Source organism: Triticum urartu, chromosome 3A (assembly GCF_056163025.1).
Source record: "Triticum urartu cultivar PI428250 chromosome 3A, HENAU_Tu73, whole genome shotgun sequence".
Taxonomy (NCBI): domain Eukaryota; kingdom Viridiplantae; phylum Streptophyta; class Magnoliopsida; order Poales; family Poaceae; genus Triticum; species Triticum urartu.
In genome coordinates, this window is record NC_141875.1 from 738,942,200 (window position 1) to 738,960,823 (window position 18,624).

General features: G+C 47.5%; 1 long non-coding RNA gene across 1 annotated transcript; it reads right to left on the reverse strand.

The window, feature by feature from the left end:
- Positions 1 to 1,795: 1,795 nt before the first annotated feature.
- On the reverse strand, positions 1,796 to 4,111 carry LOC125527453 (uncharacterized). The gene is made up of 6 exons (XR_015617855.1): positions 4,062 to 4,111; positions 3,575 to 3,645; positions 3,283 to 3,370; positions 2,940 to 3,107; positions 2,795 to 2,863; positions 1,796 to 2,187 (listed from the first exon to the last, which is right to left on the reverse strand). It is a non-coding gene; the product is annotated as an uncharacterized LOC125527453 (long non-coding RNA).
- Between the last annotated feature and the right edge of the window lie 14,513 nt (positions 4,112 to 18,624).

The window sequence follows — 18,624 nt, forward strand, 5'->3', positions numbered from 1 at the left end:
GAAACCAGACTTAAACAGGTGGACATGAATGATTCTTGACTTAGAGTAATTTTGACCATTCTTACAGACAACACATGGACAAGGCATAAAACCATCCGCCCGCTTGTTTGCCTCAGCCGCAAGCAGAAAAGTTTGCACGCCATTAATGAACTCGGGAGAGCATCGTTCATCGTACATCCATTGTCGGCTCATCTTCAATACACAGCACCAAAAACACCAACTTAATACAAGTTCATACATAAAGTTCATACAACACTTAAATGCAACAAACAAATAACTCTCTAGCTAAAGCATTTAAATGCAACAACAAATGCGATCAAGATCGCAACTAAGGTAACAATTGATCCAACAGCATAATGATACCAAGCCTCACTATCGATGGCATATTTTCTAATCTTTCTAATCTTCAAGCGCATTTTCTCCATCTTGATCTTGTGATCATCGACGACATCGGCAACATGCAACTCCAATTCCATCTTCTCCCCCTCAATTCTTTTCAATTTTTCTTTCAATTACTCATTTTCTCTTTCAACTAAATTTAACCTCTCGACAATAGGGTCGGTTGGAATTTCCGGTTCACATACCTCCTAGAAAAAATATCTATGTGGGCATAATTTGTCATAAACACGAAATGCAACTAGTTTTAAAAGAGAATATATATACCACATCCGAATCATAACAAGGACGAGGGCCGGCGGGGACGGATATCAAAACCATGGCACTATGTATAACAAACAACGTACGGGTAAGATAATTATACGAGTAACTATATATCCAAATCACACAAACATTAATTTTTATATAAAATTTCATGAACAAGAGGCTCACTACAAGGTGGTGCCGGCGACGGGACGGTGCGGGCGATCGACGGTGGTTACGGCGGAGATTTTGAAGGCACTAAGTAAACCACACCTACATATGCAAACTAAGTGTTATTTTTGACCTCAAATTGCATATAAATCAAATACTAGCACATATAATTCCTCCCAAATTACTAAACCCACAAATTAAATACCATATAAAGCATTGCAAGAGCTAATCTAGCAATGAGAGATGAAAGGACAAAGTTGCTAACCTTTGTGATCATTTGAATCGATGGGGACCTTCAAATCTTGACAAATTTTGGGCAAAATGTGTGATGAGCTCGAGAGGAAGAGGGGAAGAACAGAGAGGGAGGGGAAAGGGGAAGAACAGAGCGAGCTCGGCGGGTGGACGAAGGGTTTATGTAGGACGACCTTTAGTACCGGTTCGTGACACGAACCGGTACTCACTACCAGAAACCGCAATATTTCTGTGGGTTGGAAACCGACAGGAAAAGAGCCGAACCCGACAGGGAAAGTATTTCCCGTCGGTCACCCGTCAGGGAAAGCCGACAGAGATAGCTTGACAGGGAAACTTGCTTTTGCCTGTCGGCCGACCGACAGGAAACATTTCCCTGACGGTGACCGACAGGAAAATATGATTTCGTCAGGTATAGGGTATCCAGGAGTATCCGTTATTTCCCTGTCAGTCCGAACTGACAGGAAAATTCGCAACATTTCGCTGTCAGTTCATCACCGACAGGAATACTCATTACATTTCGCTGTGAGTTCGTGCCCGACAGGAATTTGTACATGTCACAACCAGAATTATTAGTCCTGTCGGCCCAAAACCGCCAGCAATGGATGGTGCAGCTTAATGATCCATTTAAAATATGTATACTGCATCTATCAACACAAATTATACCATGATGATCCTTGTGCCAATCACTACCATAAATTGGACTGATAAGATTTAGTTTTGCACATCTAAGTACATAATAGTTCTCGACAACAAAAGATAAATTGTTCAACTTGCAAGTTGCAAGGATAAGCTTCAGTGCATTACAAACAAAATACAACATAATTCACAGAAGTAGATAACCTGCCTCTAGTGTCTATTGCAACTTCCAAAATGCTACTCTGTTACCAACACCACCATTAGTTCCAAAGTTGTGTTACCCTGCTCTAAGTCAACAAAGGCACTGCCCAGGTTACTACCACTCTAAGTCTCGCTTTCGTGGTTGTTGGAGTGAAGGTTAGTTGCACCAATAGCCATGTCGCCAATATTCCCATTGGAGTTGTCACCGCCAACAGTTCCACCCAAATCACCATCACCAGTGTTGTCATCAAGCGCTTGGGTTCCAATTTGAGATGAATTAGTGCCCACCTACATAAGATTATTTATTTAGACAGACCAAGAGAGGTTATGAAGCAAACCAGAAAAGGCTTCTCAATTAAAAGTTGCAGTAAACCATCAGGTAGAAAATATAAATGATAATAAAACCAAATGGCCTTTTGTGAGTAAACCATCAACACATCCATTTTGGACAGATTTGGCCAACAACGTTAGTAGTAATTTTAACTAAGAGAGGATGGTCAGAATAAACAATGAACATCTACCACAAATGGTGTTTCGAACAGATTTGGCCAAGAACTTAAGTATGATAAATTTAACTAAATGAGAGTGATCAAAAATTGAGATCCTAGAAAAATAGAATGAATCATGGTGTAAATTCACTTAAGTTGGGACTACATGTGCATGCCGGAATCAAGATGCACTCCCACAAGCATATCTCAACATATTTGGGGGGGGGGATTGAGAGGAAGTAGTGCCGTCTATCAAGCTAAATCTGTATAAAGTACCTTACCAATCAATAAGATCTAAGATATTCATGACATGGCTAATGGCTACTCAAATAACATAATACTCTTTATTTGCAATGGTTGGCTGACCATCAGTTTGAGAAAAAAGTTTCAGGAAGTAATGTACTTACATGTGGTTGGAAACTTTCTCCTTGGCGTAGCTCCTCTGGTAGTTCTTTTCCCATCTCCTTAAAAAGGGCCTATGAACAAGTATGCAACATTAGAATAGCTGGTTTGAACAATCAATCTGAAACATGTGCACAAATTTGCAAGTACCAAGAAAAGTCTTCCATGCATATCCACTATCTTTTGAAGGTTCTCATTACGTCGCTTCAGTTCTTCATTTTCTTGAATAGCTCGTCGCTTCAGTTCTTCGTTTTCTTGAATAGTTCGCCGAAATGATGCTAAAGATAACGGCCTCAGTTTCTTCTCTCCATGCACGATCTGCCATTTAACAAATTATGTGTTGAAAATGGAATAGATCAGCTATTTGCTTATTTAACCTCAACATATCATACTTAATATGAGTTATTTAGCAACAACAATACATATATAGCAATTGGAAGCAAACAGATGTACACATAAGATAAAAATGTAATGCTGAAAGTTTAATGCTTACCAAAGACTTGCTGAAATAGTGAAAAATATGGAGTCACCAAGCTGGCTAAGAAACTCCCAAAATCCACTAGCAAATCCAAGATCTAATCCTATTACACACAGCATAACAATTTAAGATAATTAGCATAAGGATAGTAGGAAATGAAAAAGAAAGAGCTCAAAAAACAATCACATCAACAAATAATAAAAACCTTTGGTAAGCATTATCAGATCAGAAAACAAGACATGCATAGAATATATTTGAGAAATCAACCAATATTAAACGACAACAAGCATGTAGTACTGACCACTACCTTGACAATCAGCAGTTTAACTATGTTTTCTTTCTCGTCAACAAGTGAAATAACTTCAGAAGTCCTGTAACCTGGGAGATGTAAGCAAAAGATTTGACTTCGATTTTGGTATTTGGTAGTCTAATCAGCAAGACAAAGTATTTGATAGTCTACTAAAAAAACAAGTGCCAAATCAGGATAGGCATACAGATTTGTATTTTTTTCAGCACAAATCTGATAGGGCCTAATACTATGCCGTGGATGGGTAACTACCACAATCCCCAAGTCTATCAAATCCATCTTATTCCTACATGGATTAGGCATGTACTACCAGCAACGGGGATAACAACCACAACCCCGAACTCTATCAAATCCATCTTATTCCTAGATGGATTAGGCATGTACTACCAGCACAATGAAAGATTCGGCCATATGGGCTCCTCCGCCACTTACCACAAACAAATCTCATATACCATATGAGCGTCACCTGTATAGGAAAGGGTGTTACCTAGATTGGAAAGGGCGCCGCTCAGGGAAGGATGCAGTGGTCGAGTGACGGCGGCCACGGGGTCGTTGACGACGACCCTCTTCCGGACGCCGCGGGAAGCTTTGCCGGCAACACTTCGGAGGCAGCAGGTCGTTGGGCTACTGACCAGCGAATCAGGCGGAGGGGGTGGACGAGAGGATGGAAGAGGCAAGGGATTTGGGGGCGGAGGGGGCGAACGAGAGAATGGAATAGGCGAGGGATTTGGGGGCGCAGCCGACGGCGAGGGATTTGGGGCGCAGCCGGCCGCCGGCCGATGCAGAGAGAGCTAGGTTGGAGGGCTGAGATTTTGGGGAGAATGTTCGTGAGTGAGCTAGGTCTGGAAGCGATCTGGGGATAGAGCCCATATGTTCTTTTTTTTTGAGAAAAACGGCGGGCTCGAATTGGCAAAGCGGCGGGACATGGGCTACCTTTGGCGCGAATTAGATGAATCAGTGGCGCCAAATGGGCTATTCCAGTGGGCCGAGAACCGACCGACAGGTATATTATTAGTCCTGTGGGTCGATGGATGAGCGCACAGGAAAAGAAATCTATTCCTGGCGTGCAGTTGCGGCCCGACACTAGAAGCCCATTTTCCTGTGCGCTAACGCGGGCCCGACAGGAAAATAAGAGACTCACAGAAATATTTCAGTTTCTGGTAGTGACTAAAGGTGCTGGAGGGGCCCAGACTGACATCCTGCCACCACTCTCATTAGTACCGGTTCGTAGCACGAACCGGTGCTAAAGGTTCGCCACGAACCGGTACTAATGAGAGCGGCCTGGCTAGCTCAAATTCAAACCGGCACTAATGTGCTTCTCGTTTGACCATTTTTCTACTAATGCGGGTTACCGAGAGAAAATAGATTCTCCCATGCATGCATCTGCTGTTGGTATAGTTGGTGATCATAGTGCATCCAAACTAGCCTTCAATGTACACGTGTAGTATTGGCTATTAGTTTAGCTAGATTTCAGTCTACTGACTTTTCGAGTTTGGGTCAGTCGATTTTTGAATCATGGAAGGAGAAGGAAGGGCCTCGCCGGAGAGAAGGAATGGGCTCGCCGTCATCACCCCATTATCTATCTTAGGGTTCAGGATGGGGGCAGTGGTAGCCGGCGGTGGTGGGGATGTGGCCGGAGAAAAAACTCGGTGTTGGGGGGCCCTAGAGGGATGGCCGGGGCGGAGGAAGACCGGCGGTGAGGGGGTGGTTTAGGGAAGGGCGGGGCGGCGAGGCGGTCGCGGGAGGCGGTGGCCCGCAGTTAGGGTTGAGGTGGATCGGCGGGTGCGCGAGAGGAAGAAGAGGCAGGAGGTTGAAGATGAACGACGTCCGCTGAATTTTGATCAAACGGTTGGAATAGAAAAAGGAGAATCGACTTACCCTTTTCAAATTTCAGTCGACTGTCACCTAGCCGCTCGGTTGTGTATTATGGTAGGCCATCACCCCACTTTACGTCACGCCGCTGTATAAAGGACGCATGCAGGCTTGTCTTTCTCTCTTTTCCTGCTCACACTACAGTTACGACATAAACTGTCTCCGGCATTATCTCTCGTTAGAAATTCAAATATTAAAAAATAGAGTTTTTATTCGATAGATATCAATGAATTAATATCGCACAAGCAAATAAAATGCTAGTTTTCCTATGTGTAGAGTCGTTCTGGATGGGCAGAAGAGGATGACTTTTGCGTTGCTCAGCCAGCACGACTGACGTATCACTGTTCCACTGCTAATGTTGACGCACGATTTCTAAGATGGGTTGATTGGTGTTGTACGGAGCAGTGCCAAGAAAAAGCATTGGAGTAGTTTGTCCCGTGCACGGAACAAACGCTGGCTGGACCATGCAACGGGAGGTCCCGTGCACTTCGCCTCAGGTGGAAATGGTACGAATGGACTGACAAGGATCGGCCCTAGACCAACACTGAGATCCCTTGTGATAAGGATGAACTTGCTCTCTTCTCTGCATCCACTGTGGTTTCCGTCGGGAACAGAATTTCTGCCAGTTTTTGAAACGATCGTTGGCTCGATGGAAATGTGCCATGGCTCCTTGCTCCGGATGTCTTCAAGCTCTGCTCCCACAAAAACGTCTCTGTCCATGATGCAGTCTCCAACAACAAATGGATGCTGTGCCTCCATCAGATTTCCTAGATTACGCAACTCCGACAGTTTGCTGACCTCTGGACTCGGGTGCAACAGGTGACCCTGGATCCACTAGCAGGCAGATGATGCATTTGGAATATAATGGCAATGTACTGAATTGACACAGAATTGTCATACTGATCTCTTAAAGCAGCACTCGTCGACCCATCTCCTTCTTAATATGATGCATCTACATTTAGTTTAAATTGGTAAGAATCCTGTTTAGACCACTTGATTATTACTTTGACACCCCTGTTTTGCATGACAACATTTCCTTTTCTGGCAATTGGTCTGCCTTGTTGCATGAGGACAGAACCAATATGTTGACCTGATGCATCTGTTTAAAAAGTAAATGGTAGGGTCAAATCAGGCAAAGCCACAACAGAAGCAGTGACCAGACAATTCTTCAATGTTGTGAAGGCCTCAATTTGAGCATCTGACCACTGGAATGAATCTTTTTTAGACAGTCATGACGTGTCCTAGAATTGATCCAATAATTCTTGACAAATCTTCTGTTTCGGCAGCCATACCAAGAAAACTCCTCAACTGAGTGATAGTCTTAGGTGCTGGCCATTCTTTGATGCAACTATTTTCTGGGGGTGTGTAGATAGACCCTATCCTTAGATAACATGCCCTAAATACTCCACTTAGATAGTCTTAGCACTTATTCATCATGTTAACTTGTGAGGTTGATTAATTGGCATGTCAGACCGATTAATCCGTTGTTAGGCCGATTAATCGTTGTTGACCCATTAACTTGTGGGCAAACAGAGCCCAAAATTTTGCCCTATAACCCCTCCCATCCCCCTCTCGCTCCTCAGTAGCTAGGGTTTGACCAAACAGTAGCATATTTTGGTATATTACATAGTTGAGAACATGATAGTATGGTATAATACATAAAAAACTAGATATATGTTGGCAAGTTCCTATTTAATCCACCGATTAATGGTGTACCGATTAATCTAGTTAATAGGCGGATTCAGCGATTAATCTTTACTCCCAAGCCGACCGAGCAGCTACCAGTTACCGATTTCCTGAACAATGGTTTCTTCTACTTTTCAAGTTCTTTAAAAAATATTTTCATTTAAAATGTTTAGAATTTTCATAAAATGTTCATCTTTTCTAATTTGTTAATAAAATTTTAAAAAGTTCACATTTAAAATTTTGTTTGGGAATTTCTGAATATTTTAGTGTTTTTCAAAAATTGTTTAGGTATGTTCAAAATTTTCACAACTTTAAAAAAATGTTTGGGATTTCAAAAAATGTTCATGTCTCCAACTTATATTCGGCACTTTCAAACATCTTTTTTTCAGAAATTGTTCAATTTTTTCCAAAAATGTTCGTGTTATGTTCATGTTTAAAAAAAATCATGAACTTTAAAAAATATCCGTCTTTCCAAAGTTTGTTTGGGTATTTCAAAAATTGTTCGCATTCCCAATTTTTTTGAAATTATAAAAAAAATCATGTTTTGAAAAAGTGATCGCGTTTCAAAAACATTTCATGACTTTTAAGAAATGGTCCGCTTTATAAAATTGTTTCTTTTTTCTTTCTTAAAATCGGTTCAGGAATCCGAAAAGTGTTCGCGATTCATAAAACATACATGTTCTTTTTTCCAAAAAAAATTGCGTTCGAAGTTTTAAAAAATATTCGAATCTGTGTTTGGTATTATCCTTATGGGTTTGCGCTGCTACAAAAACAAGAACTCTCGCTAGCCGAATTGGTTGTAGCACGTCCTCTATATCAAGAGATCTTGGGTTTGATGCTTCGCGCACGGGAGTTTTTTTGGAGCGATGCTGTACACTAGGATTATACATTTCCGTCGGTGACCCGCCGTACATATGAAAATGGGTATAATTTGTAATTCCTCTATATTGCCCTTTATATGTTTAGTGAGGAGGGTTGAATCAAAGCGCGGCTCTTTCGTTCTTGTTTTCTACCATTTTCAATATTTTTTGGTACAAATTCCTGCCGCAGCCCGTTGGGCATCCCCTAGTTTCTACAGTGCTCCCAAGCGTGGCATAATTGTTGTTTTCTTCGCTTGTATTTTTAATATCAATGAAATACTTAATGGATGATTCCATTTTTGCCCTACTAAGTAGAGAAGATAAGATAAAAGTACAACCGTAAGCATGGGTTGTCTCCATGGAACATCGAAGTGCTGGATCTTAGCTCTAGGTGTTTCACTACCGAATACACATCAAATCGCCAACTAGAAACTCCGCTTTAAGCTCGAGCTGTGCGGCACCATAAACCGCCACCAAAGCCCAGTTAAAACCATCTATCTTAGACTTGACTCAAAACTTCACCGCGAAGTCGCCCATCACTACACTTCAGACTTCAAGCGAATCGCATTTCACACCTAGTAAGATACCATAAAGATAATTGTATCATCAGGTACTGAAGGATTGTATCATCAGCATACTGAAGGATTGTACCATAAAGGAAAATCGCATCATAACACAAGCTTCATATTTCTTGCCTTGGCCAAGCCATGCTCCATAAAGATGATTGTATCATCAGCGTACTGAAGGATGGATACACCTCCATCAATAAGATGAGGTACCAATCCACCTACTTGACCATTTTCCTTAGCCCTTCCTATCAAAATTGCTAACATATCCACCACAATGTTAAACAGTATAGGGGACATCGGATTTCCTTGTCTTAGGCCTTTATGTGTCTGGAAGTAATGACCTATGTCATCATTAACTTTAATTCCCACACTACCTTTTTGCGTAAATGATTCAACCTGTCGGCGTCAGGCTTCATCAAAACCTTTCATACGCAATGACTGTTGGAGGAATGGCCATTTGACCTTATCGTACGCTTTTTCGAAATCCACCTTAAAAATTACTCCATCTAATTTTTTGGAATGGATTTCATGGAGTGTTTCATGCAGGACGACCACCCCTTCAAGGATATTTCTGTCCGGCATGAAAGCAGTTTGGGACTATTGCACCACAGAATGCGCAATCTGTGTGAGCCTGTTAGTCCTGACCTTGGTGAAAATTTTGAAACTAACATTGAGGAGACAGATCGGCCTGAATTGCTCAATTCTCACAGTATCCGTTTTCTTGGGAAGCAGTGTGATAGTCCCAAAATTCAAGTGAAACAATTGAAGCTGTCCAGAGAACAGGTCATGGAACATAGGTAGTAAATCCCCCTTAATAATGTGCCAGCACTTTTTATAGAACTCTGCCGGGAATCCATCCGGTCCGGGAGCCTTATTGTTTTTCATCTGTGCAATAGCATCAAACACCTCCTTCTCCGAGAACGGGGCAACCAGAATATCATTATCGTCAGCCGATAGCTGGGGCACATCCTCAGTCCTGGACTCATCGAGGGACACACAATTATCTTCCGGAGGTCCAAATAACTGCTTATAATAGTCGGTAATATATGTTTTTAGGTTATCCTGACCTAAAATAGTGCCCTCGTCTTGCTCAAGCTGAAAGATACGCTTCTTTCTGTGCTTGCCATTAGCTATCAAATGGAAGAATTGAGTATTCGTGTCCCCTTGGACCACTTTGCGGACTTTAGCACGCAAAGCCCACTTCAATTCTTCTTCGCGGAGCAGTTCTTTCAACCTCTTCTCCACCTTATTTTTAACCTGAAGCTCAGCTGGCGATAAAATAGTGGATTCGGCCTGTATGTCCAGGGCCTATATAAGAGTAAGGAGTCTATCCTTTTCAATCTTATACACACCACTGAGGTGCTTAGCCCAACCCCGTAAGAAACTTCTCAAATGCCTAATCTTATTCTGCCAACGCTCTATCGCAGTCTTGCCTCCTACACCTCTATTCCATTCCCTGGCGATCAAGTCCACGAACCCCTCACGTTCAAACCATGACATCTCGAAAGAGAAGGTGTTCTTGTTACCCACGTGGTTCGGCTCCCCTGAGTCCACGAACAATGGGGTGTGATCAGATATTCCCCTCGAAAGAGCTTGCACCGTAACCAGAGGGAACTTTTGTTCCCACTCCACGCTCGCAAGAACTCGATCAAGTTTTTCATAGGTAGGGTTTGGCAGAGCATTAGCCCAGGTAAACTTTCTACCAGAAAGCTCTATCTCTCTTAGATCCCAGCTTTCAATAATGGTATTGAACATAAACGACCATCTGCCGTTAAAGTTATCATTGTTCTTCTCCTCTCTCCTCCTGATGATATTGAAATCACCTCCAACTAAAATTGGAAGCTGTTCTGACCCACAGATTCGAACAAGGTCCGCCAGAAACTCCCCTTTAAGCTCGAGCTGTGCGGCACCATAAACCGCCACCAAAGCCCAGTTAAAACCATCTATCCTAGACCTGACTCGAAACTTCACCGTGAAGTCGCCCATCACTACACTTTGGACTTCAAGCGAGTCGCATCTCACACCTAGTAAGATACCACCCGATCTTCCTCGCGGAGGGAGGCAATGCCAATCGAAATCAATACCACCCACAAGAGAAGAAAGAAACTGGGGCGCAAAGTTATCTCTACCCGTCTCCGATAGAGCAACAAAATCTAACCTCTGCTCTAAAGCTGCCTCAGCTAGGAATCTTCTTTTAGCCAAGTCCTTCAGACCTCTGCTATTCCAAAAGATTCCTCTCATATTTCATCATGGAATTTTTTAGTGGTTCGAATCCTAGCACTCCTACGAACTGCGGAATCGGGATAGATCTTCCTTTTCCACTTACGCTTAGGTTTACTAGGCTCTGTCGCCCGATCCTCATAACCAGTTTCACATATATTACTAGCATCATTCTCTAGGGGTACATCATCTTCCTCAGAGTCATGATTGGGGGGTGCTAGATCCGCACACAAATTATCGAGCACTCTAACCCCTAACGCATCAATCTCATCATCATTCATTGGTTTAACTGCTGCAAGATTACGAATAGTCTCTAAGGCACGTTCCGCCTCCAAATCTAATAGATCATTTACCGAATTGGTAATCTCACTATTCGTAGCACCTAGTGAAACTCCTAATTGATTTGCATTATTTATAATCTCCTCATTAGAAAAATGCAATAAGGAATTAGATAAGTTGACGGACATACCAGAAGATAATGCAGCCTCCTGAAGCTTGGCCTCCCTCATAGCGCACCGCTGCTGCATATCATCCACCTTCGAGATGTCGAGGATGCGAGCACTCATCCGTCTCCCCTCGGAGATAGGGTCCGGGATCCCGCCAAACGCGACAACCTCCTCCCTAGTAAAACCTGGCACAGAGTCCCTCAAAGGGTCTACCGAGGTTACCAGAGAAGGCGTCTGCGGGCTCCCGAGCCCCTCAGCTGGGTGCCCCACACCAGGGACCCCGGCCATGGGTATGAGCGAAGAGGGGATGGCGGGGACTGCCTGCCCGCGCCCTCCTCCCACCCCACCCGTCGGCTCAGACGGATGAGCCATCGGTGAAGGAGAAGCGGTCCTCCTGACCGTCGGGGAAGAAGGAGGAGCTAGGGCCTCCTGCCCCAGCACCCCCCAACGCAGCTGCTGCCGCGGTGGTTACCGCCACCACCGGAGTAGCAGGAGCCGAGGCCGCCTGCCTCGGGCTCCCTCTCCCAGCACCGGCCGACCCCCTCGGGGTCGGCGTCACCGACGCCACCGAGATTGGGATGGGGATGGGAGAAGGCGAGGCCACCTGCCCCGAACCCCCTCCCCCATGACCCATCTCGCCCGCAGTCACCGACACCGGAGTCGCGTCCACGTGAGGCGCCAGGACAAGAGAAGCACCCTCCGGCCTCCTCTCCGTAGCTCCAACCAAAGTCCTTGCCGACCGTCCAGCACACAATCCAGCATCCCCCTCGAACTCCAACGGAGGGAGCGTGTGCTCAAGATAATCATCAGAATCTACCCGGTCACTCCATAGTCTGGGAGGTGCCGAGGCTGGCTCAAAGGACCCAAAATGCAGAGTTGTCATGGGCACCGCTGGTGATGCTGCGGGCTCAACCCCGGTCCCATCCCCAGGCAACTGAGTAGCTGGGTGAGAACCGTGAGACCCCTCTCGCGTGGGCTCATCTGACGGTGCCCCCTTGGCCCCCGCATTTCCATCACTGTCGTGCATGTCAACATCGTTACCATTAACCGCATCAGCAAATAAATCAGTGTCCTCAAACTCGATCTCTAGCGGGAACACCTCTCCCCTATAGGTCCAGTTGACCTTATCAGGCACGAACTCAATATCCAGAACACTCACTAAAAGCCGGGCCACCCCATGGGCACGTGTGAAAGCCATATCGACTTTTTCTGTCTTCTCAACCAAGATGCCCATACTAGCCACCACTCGAGCATCCTGCAAAGGCTTAGATGGAGCCCCTCTAAACCACAACCAGACCTGCATAAGCGGCTTCCCCTTAGGCTCAACCTGCTTCCACTCGTGGAACTCCAGGATACACTTAGTACCGGGGACTCTGCACAAGCCAAAGCTCAACAATCTCTGCAAATCATCCATAGTTGGGAAATCAACCTTAAAAACCCTGTCCTCGATGAGCACCAATTCCCATCTAAAATCCCCGGGGGCCAGCTCCTGAAGCCTCCTCACAATCGGTGCCTCAGTCACCTCTCCCTGGGTCGCTTTCACAATCCCGGTAGTCAAGCTCAGGGTATCCTCCGGGACCTCTCTCGCCGCCGGGGACTAAAAAAACATGAGCTCAGCACAATAGACTCCATAAATATTAAGCGTCGGAGGCAGGTCACGCAACAACGGGCACTCCCCCGAGTCATGTGCAGGCTTGCCACACGACTCACACAGTTGGGCCTCACACTCAGCAATGAAGTGGCCCTTCTCACCACAACGGTAACAAATCATCCTCTCCTTCTTATGTGCATATTTGGACGCCCTCTCGGCATCAGACCTGTCGGTAGCCTCATCCACCGTCCCAGCCTCAGGAACCTCAACACTGGCCAAGGCATTCACCACCTCCATCGCCTGGGGAGGAAGCTCAGTGCAAGTATGGTCGGACTCCACTATAGACGCCGCAGGATCAACTGCCCTGGGCGGGGGCGGTCGGCGAAATCTCCCACGGCCCCCACCCCGACCACCACGATGGCCACGAAAGCCTCCTCTCTGACGGTGATCTGGGCCGGAGGCCCCCTCGACAAAACCACCTGCCGGGCCAAGAAACGGTCTCTCAGCAGACCCGTCGCTTTGCCAGGCAAATCCACGACCTCCTCCCGTGGAAGAGGATCCTCGGTGCTGTCCGTCACCATACGCATCATACCCATCATCCCCCCACTGGCCTCGGGGCGGATCCTTGGGGTCTCTGTTGCTAGAGTTCGGCCTCGTCTGTGTTGGACCCGCGCAGTTTTGAGTCGGCCTTGTGACATAGTGGGGCGGAGGTGCGGCGCGAGGCGGACCACTAGAGGGAGTCTGCACCACCCCAAGGGCAGTAGCACCACAACCAGCCGGAGCCACTCCGGCCACGCCCGGCGCCGTCGGCCGCATGCCAGCACGACCCGCTGTCGGTATAGCTCCGGGCGCCGCACCCGGCGCAGGCGGCCTTGGCCCACCCCGCCCTGCAGCAGGGAGCTGCTGCCCCGGTGGCCGGGCGCCCTAGAGAGTAGCGCCCCGGCCCGGAAGACCTAGCGCCCCTCCACCGCCCGCCGGCGGTCTCTGTCCGGGCGGCGCCAGGACACCTCGCCCAGGCCCTGCCGCCGCCGGCGGAGCTGCCCCGCCCCTTCCCACCGCACCGGTGGTCTTCCCAGCAGGCGGCGGAGCTGCCCCACGGCCGGCCATCGTACGGAGTGGAGGGATCCTCCTTGCCTGACTAGCCCTGCAAGCCGGGAAACCTCGCGACCCAAGCTTGCGAACCCTTGAAGGAAGGGGCGATGGCGCACGACAGAAATCACGCTCGCCCTCGTACGTGCATGGGGCATCGATAATGATACGGGCAGAAGAGCCTGGAGCAGCATGGGCCTCATACCCATCTGACTCCGGCCCAACTTCACGCAGGCCCAAATCTGTCCGAACCGGCCCAGCCGCACCCAGCAGCTGATTCAAACGAATCGACCTCGCGGTCGAGATCTCGGTCGCCGCCGCAGCCATGACGGGCGGCGCCGACGCCTGCCGACCGGCGTGCCGCCTCGCATTCTTCCGCTTCTTCACCGTAATCCAAGATTCCGGTCTAATCATATCAAATAATGTAAGATTTGGAAGACTCACCTTAGGAATGGGTCCTTTCCAGGGACGGATCGCCGACGCCGCCGTCTTTCGATGAACAACGCGCCGGATCATCTTGATCTTCTTGCCCACGTGAAGACCGATACGCGCCGGATCGTCCGGTGGTAGAACCTGATCGATCGTCATGGCCACTTCATCTTCGCAATAGCCTGCATGGAATAAATCGCAAACGAGATCTGAAGGTGTCGGTGAGGGCGGCGCCTCCGCCGGAGATGCATCCCCATCGTCGTCCGCGTCTTCTTCGTCGGACTCGGCGAGAGCCCAGAACCGCCCGCCGACGCGCCGGCGATCACCGACGGCGGACGGCGCCGTTGCGGTCGGGTGCATGGTCGCCCGCCCAGTCGACCCTGACCCACCTTTCCGATCAAAGATAAATCAACCACAGGATGGATGGAGGATGAGGAGGGGTACACAGGGCACGGGACGGGGTCGAGAGATCAGCGAGTGGGATCTCCAGCCGCCATGGATCTCTGCCTCCAACCTCTCGCCGCTCGAAATGGGATCTCCAGTCTAGTTTTAGTGAAGATGAAAGGGTATGTGTATGAAAGGGTATCTTTTTTTTCTTTCAAAATAAAGGAGGTGAAACCCCGGCCTCTGCATCATTGTGGTGCACATAATTATTTTTTATTATTTTTAGTGAAGATGATGCAAGGCAACGAGGTCAAAGTCATCAACAAGAAACATAGGCAGCTACCATCGACCCATTGCAAGATATGAATTTAACAAATATGACTAAGGGTGTGTTTGGTTGAGTTGTAAATTCTGAAAAAAGCTGATGTAAGTTGTGAACTGTGAGAAAGCTGTTGTGAGCGGAGAACAGTGAAAAAGCTACATGTTGTTTGGTAGACAACTGTGAAAGCATAGATTTGGCTGGAATTGTCGGTAATGCATGCCCACAAGAACCTCCGTTTGGAACCTAGATCTCTCACAAGGAGTTGTAGTCAAAAGTACTATACTTGCGTAGGTAGGTGAATAGAGTAGTGTCTGTGTCTCTTTACTTTTATGCGCTCTTTCTTCTTCCCTATAGACGCAATTTGTAGGGTGTCTTTGTAGAGTGCTTAGGTGCTTGCACCACTTAACCGATGTACCCCTCCCTTGAGACAAGGTGCATAAGTAGCGTAGATCCGCATGAGTCTTGCGGAGTAGTCATATACTCACCCTTGCTATAATCACAGTTTCAAAGGGTTACTACTATGGTGCTACAACGTGGACTACTATGATGATGAGTAGATAGGAAACCCCGAGCGGCAACCTGACCGAGATGTCTTGGGGACCAATTGGCTGGACTAATTTACCTTTTGCTCTTTTTTTTAGAAAAGGAGGATGACCCCCGGCCTCTGCATCTGGGAGATGCATACGACCACTTTATTGATTATTCTTGAGGACCTGACAAAGTATTACAACAATGTGCCTGAATCCACCATCTTAATAACATATGCCGCTACTCCTATGCAAAATGATGAAGGGGTGCTAGCTGGGCCACTACCCAAACCACTCACCTAAGCCTAACATCAAAAGCCGGAAGCCGAAACTCATTCGGAAGCCCCAGCCAAGCCACATACCGGGTCTGGGGCACAATCCGGTCAGACGCACTCGTGTGTCGTCGCCGCCATCTTCCGCAGGTTTTCAGATCATATTGAGGCTTCTACCTTGTCTGGCCACTCTGCCATCGACGTCACCATGACGCCAGACAACAACCTCCTCTTGCGCGAGCCCATCTCCGCACGTCGGGCGCCGAGTCTCCACAGCGCCATGCCATCGATCTTCGCCACCATCAAAGTGTGGGATGAAACACCGCTCCACCATCCCTCCAGCCAGCACTTGCTCCAAGACGATGCCCCCAGAAGGGAAAGCGATAGAACGTCATCATCATCCGATCCGGAAGACCCAGATCTGGGGTTTCCCCCTGAGCACCCCGAACCTGATGGCGCAGACTGCCAACGATGCCTCAACCATCGGTAGTAGCTCCACCAGACAAGCGTCGCCTACGTCGCCGCAGCCTCCAAGATGAAGCTGACCAGAATGCATGTGTCGACACCGAACCGCCGCCACCTCCACCGCCGCTTGAGCAGCCCCCGAGCAACGCCTTCAGGAGGGAGCACGCCACCGTGGTGTCGTCGTCGCTTGGAACAGGGGGGTCTGAGGTTTTCACCTGAGCTCCTGGGAGGGGTGGAAGGAAGGAGATCCTCTCCGAAGCCTCCAATGAGGGAAGCAACACCCAAAGGCACTGCCATCGGAGTGGCCGCCACACCGGCCAAGAGATTCCCCTGGAACCCTTCCAGCCACCGGATCTGCAAGGCCAGCACCCAAGAACGGTGACCGAAGCCACCAAAGGCCGGATCCGCTGCAGATCGGAGTAGATCGGGGTCGAGGACGAACATCACCATGGCCACCAACATCCAGCGAGGAACCGCCGCCGCAGCCGAAGCCCACCACCTCCCCGCCATCCACATAGCCAGGGAAGTGGCCCACCTGACCACACCGGCGCCGCCCGCCGCCAAGCAGCGCCGCGTGCCACCAGCCATGGCCGCCGCCATGGATCCGAGCCGTAGGCGGGCCGCCAGCCGCGGGGGGCCGCGGGAGAGGAGAGCCGCGCCACGCGGGGAAGACCCCGCCGCCGCCGCCACGACGCGGGCTTCGCCTAGTTGTGGCCTCCGGCGGCGGCGAGGGGATTAGCTGGAGAAGGGGGGCCCGGCGGCGGCGCGGTTGGGGGCTGCCGCCTGAGTCGCTTGCCCTAGGCGACGCGGGGGTCGAGCGTAGGTCCTACCTTTTGCTCTAGCTTTTCTAGACATTCTGGCTTTTGTCTATAGTCGGACTCGCCATGTATCCGCGATGTAATGGACGTAATGCAATTTGACTTGGATGTATTTTCGCTCTTGTCTAACATGAGACCTATTTATCATATATTGCTTCTTCATTAGTTGGTATGTGATGATACTGATTATTTTTCACCCCTAACCGAATAGCCATGCATGCATTTGTTGAAGCTATATGAATCGAGCAGGTATCGGATGCGGGTATATTCTAGATTTGGCAGCAACACGCTAAGTCTAATAATTTCGCATACGGGGCCTTAGAGGCAACCCTCTTCCTGGCCAAGTTGCAATCGTGTGGCGGGATGGATAGGGAAGATCGTGAAGGAGCGTTTCCGATCAGGGATACATGCCTATAAAAGGGCTGTCTTGACTCTTCGGTTTTTCGTTCGTGCAAACTGTATTTGCGGGGAAAAAAAAGAAAAAACAATCCCAAACAAGCACGAGAAAACAAGACATGTGGCCCATACAACCCATGCGGGTCGCGGGGGACTAAGCACAAACGGTCATGTTGGACAAAGAAGAGAAACAACACTGCTTGTGTGCTGAGACAAAAGTTTGCACCAATCTAATAATAATTAATCGTGGTGCAAAACCTAGATGTGCAATACTTCAATTTTGTCTAGATGTTCCCGCAAAAAGAAGAATTTTCTCTAGATGTGCTTTAGTAAATCTTTTTTTAGAATAATCTTTTCTTTTCTTAATGAAGCGACCTGCTGTCGAACAAAGGTGGCAACCACAAAGCTAGAGTTGGTAATGCACCACTAAGTTGTCTTGTGCGCTAAAGTTTAGATCTAATTTGTTATAATAATAAGAGAAGCATGATTAAAGGAACGTCCGCAGTGGATGCTTTGATTCCTCTCCTTGAGGCGAGTGCTAAAAAGAAGCTGCAGTCAATGGTGATACCGACGTCCTTGCTTTCTTGGTCGTCACCCATGGATCATACTTTATTACCGATCAGGGGTCTCAATCCATCTAAGACTAGTGGGAGTGTGACTTCAAGAGTAACATAAGTTTCAACTCAGCAGAATTGCCTATAGCATTGAGTTAATGAGGAGAAAGGCCAATTAAATAACTTAGTAGTTACTCTAATATCACATATCCTAATACAATATGAGTCTATAACCTAATAAATAAAGTTTTTACATGGCATCATACTTATGTTACTATCCACTATAAAGGTAGTAAGATAGTCTAGGATAATGGGTATGTTACTTTTGAAGTTACTCTTCACTATGGCTAGTCTAACAAGCGCAATTCTTGTCATTTTATTGCCTTATCAACTGTTAGGCCAAGTCCCTTCACATGGAGGTGTATTGCCAGTCCAACATCAGCGCACAAAAGTTCAACACGTGTGAATTGTTGATCTAATTTGCATCCAACGGTTTTATGTGCCTCCAAGAGAATTGATGGGAAAAAAACCCTAATTGCTTCACCCATGT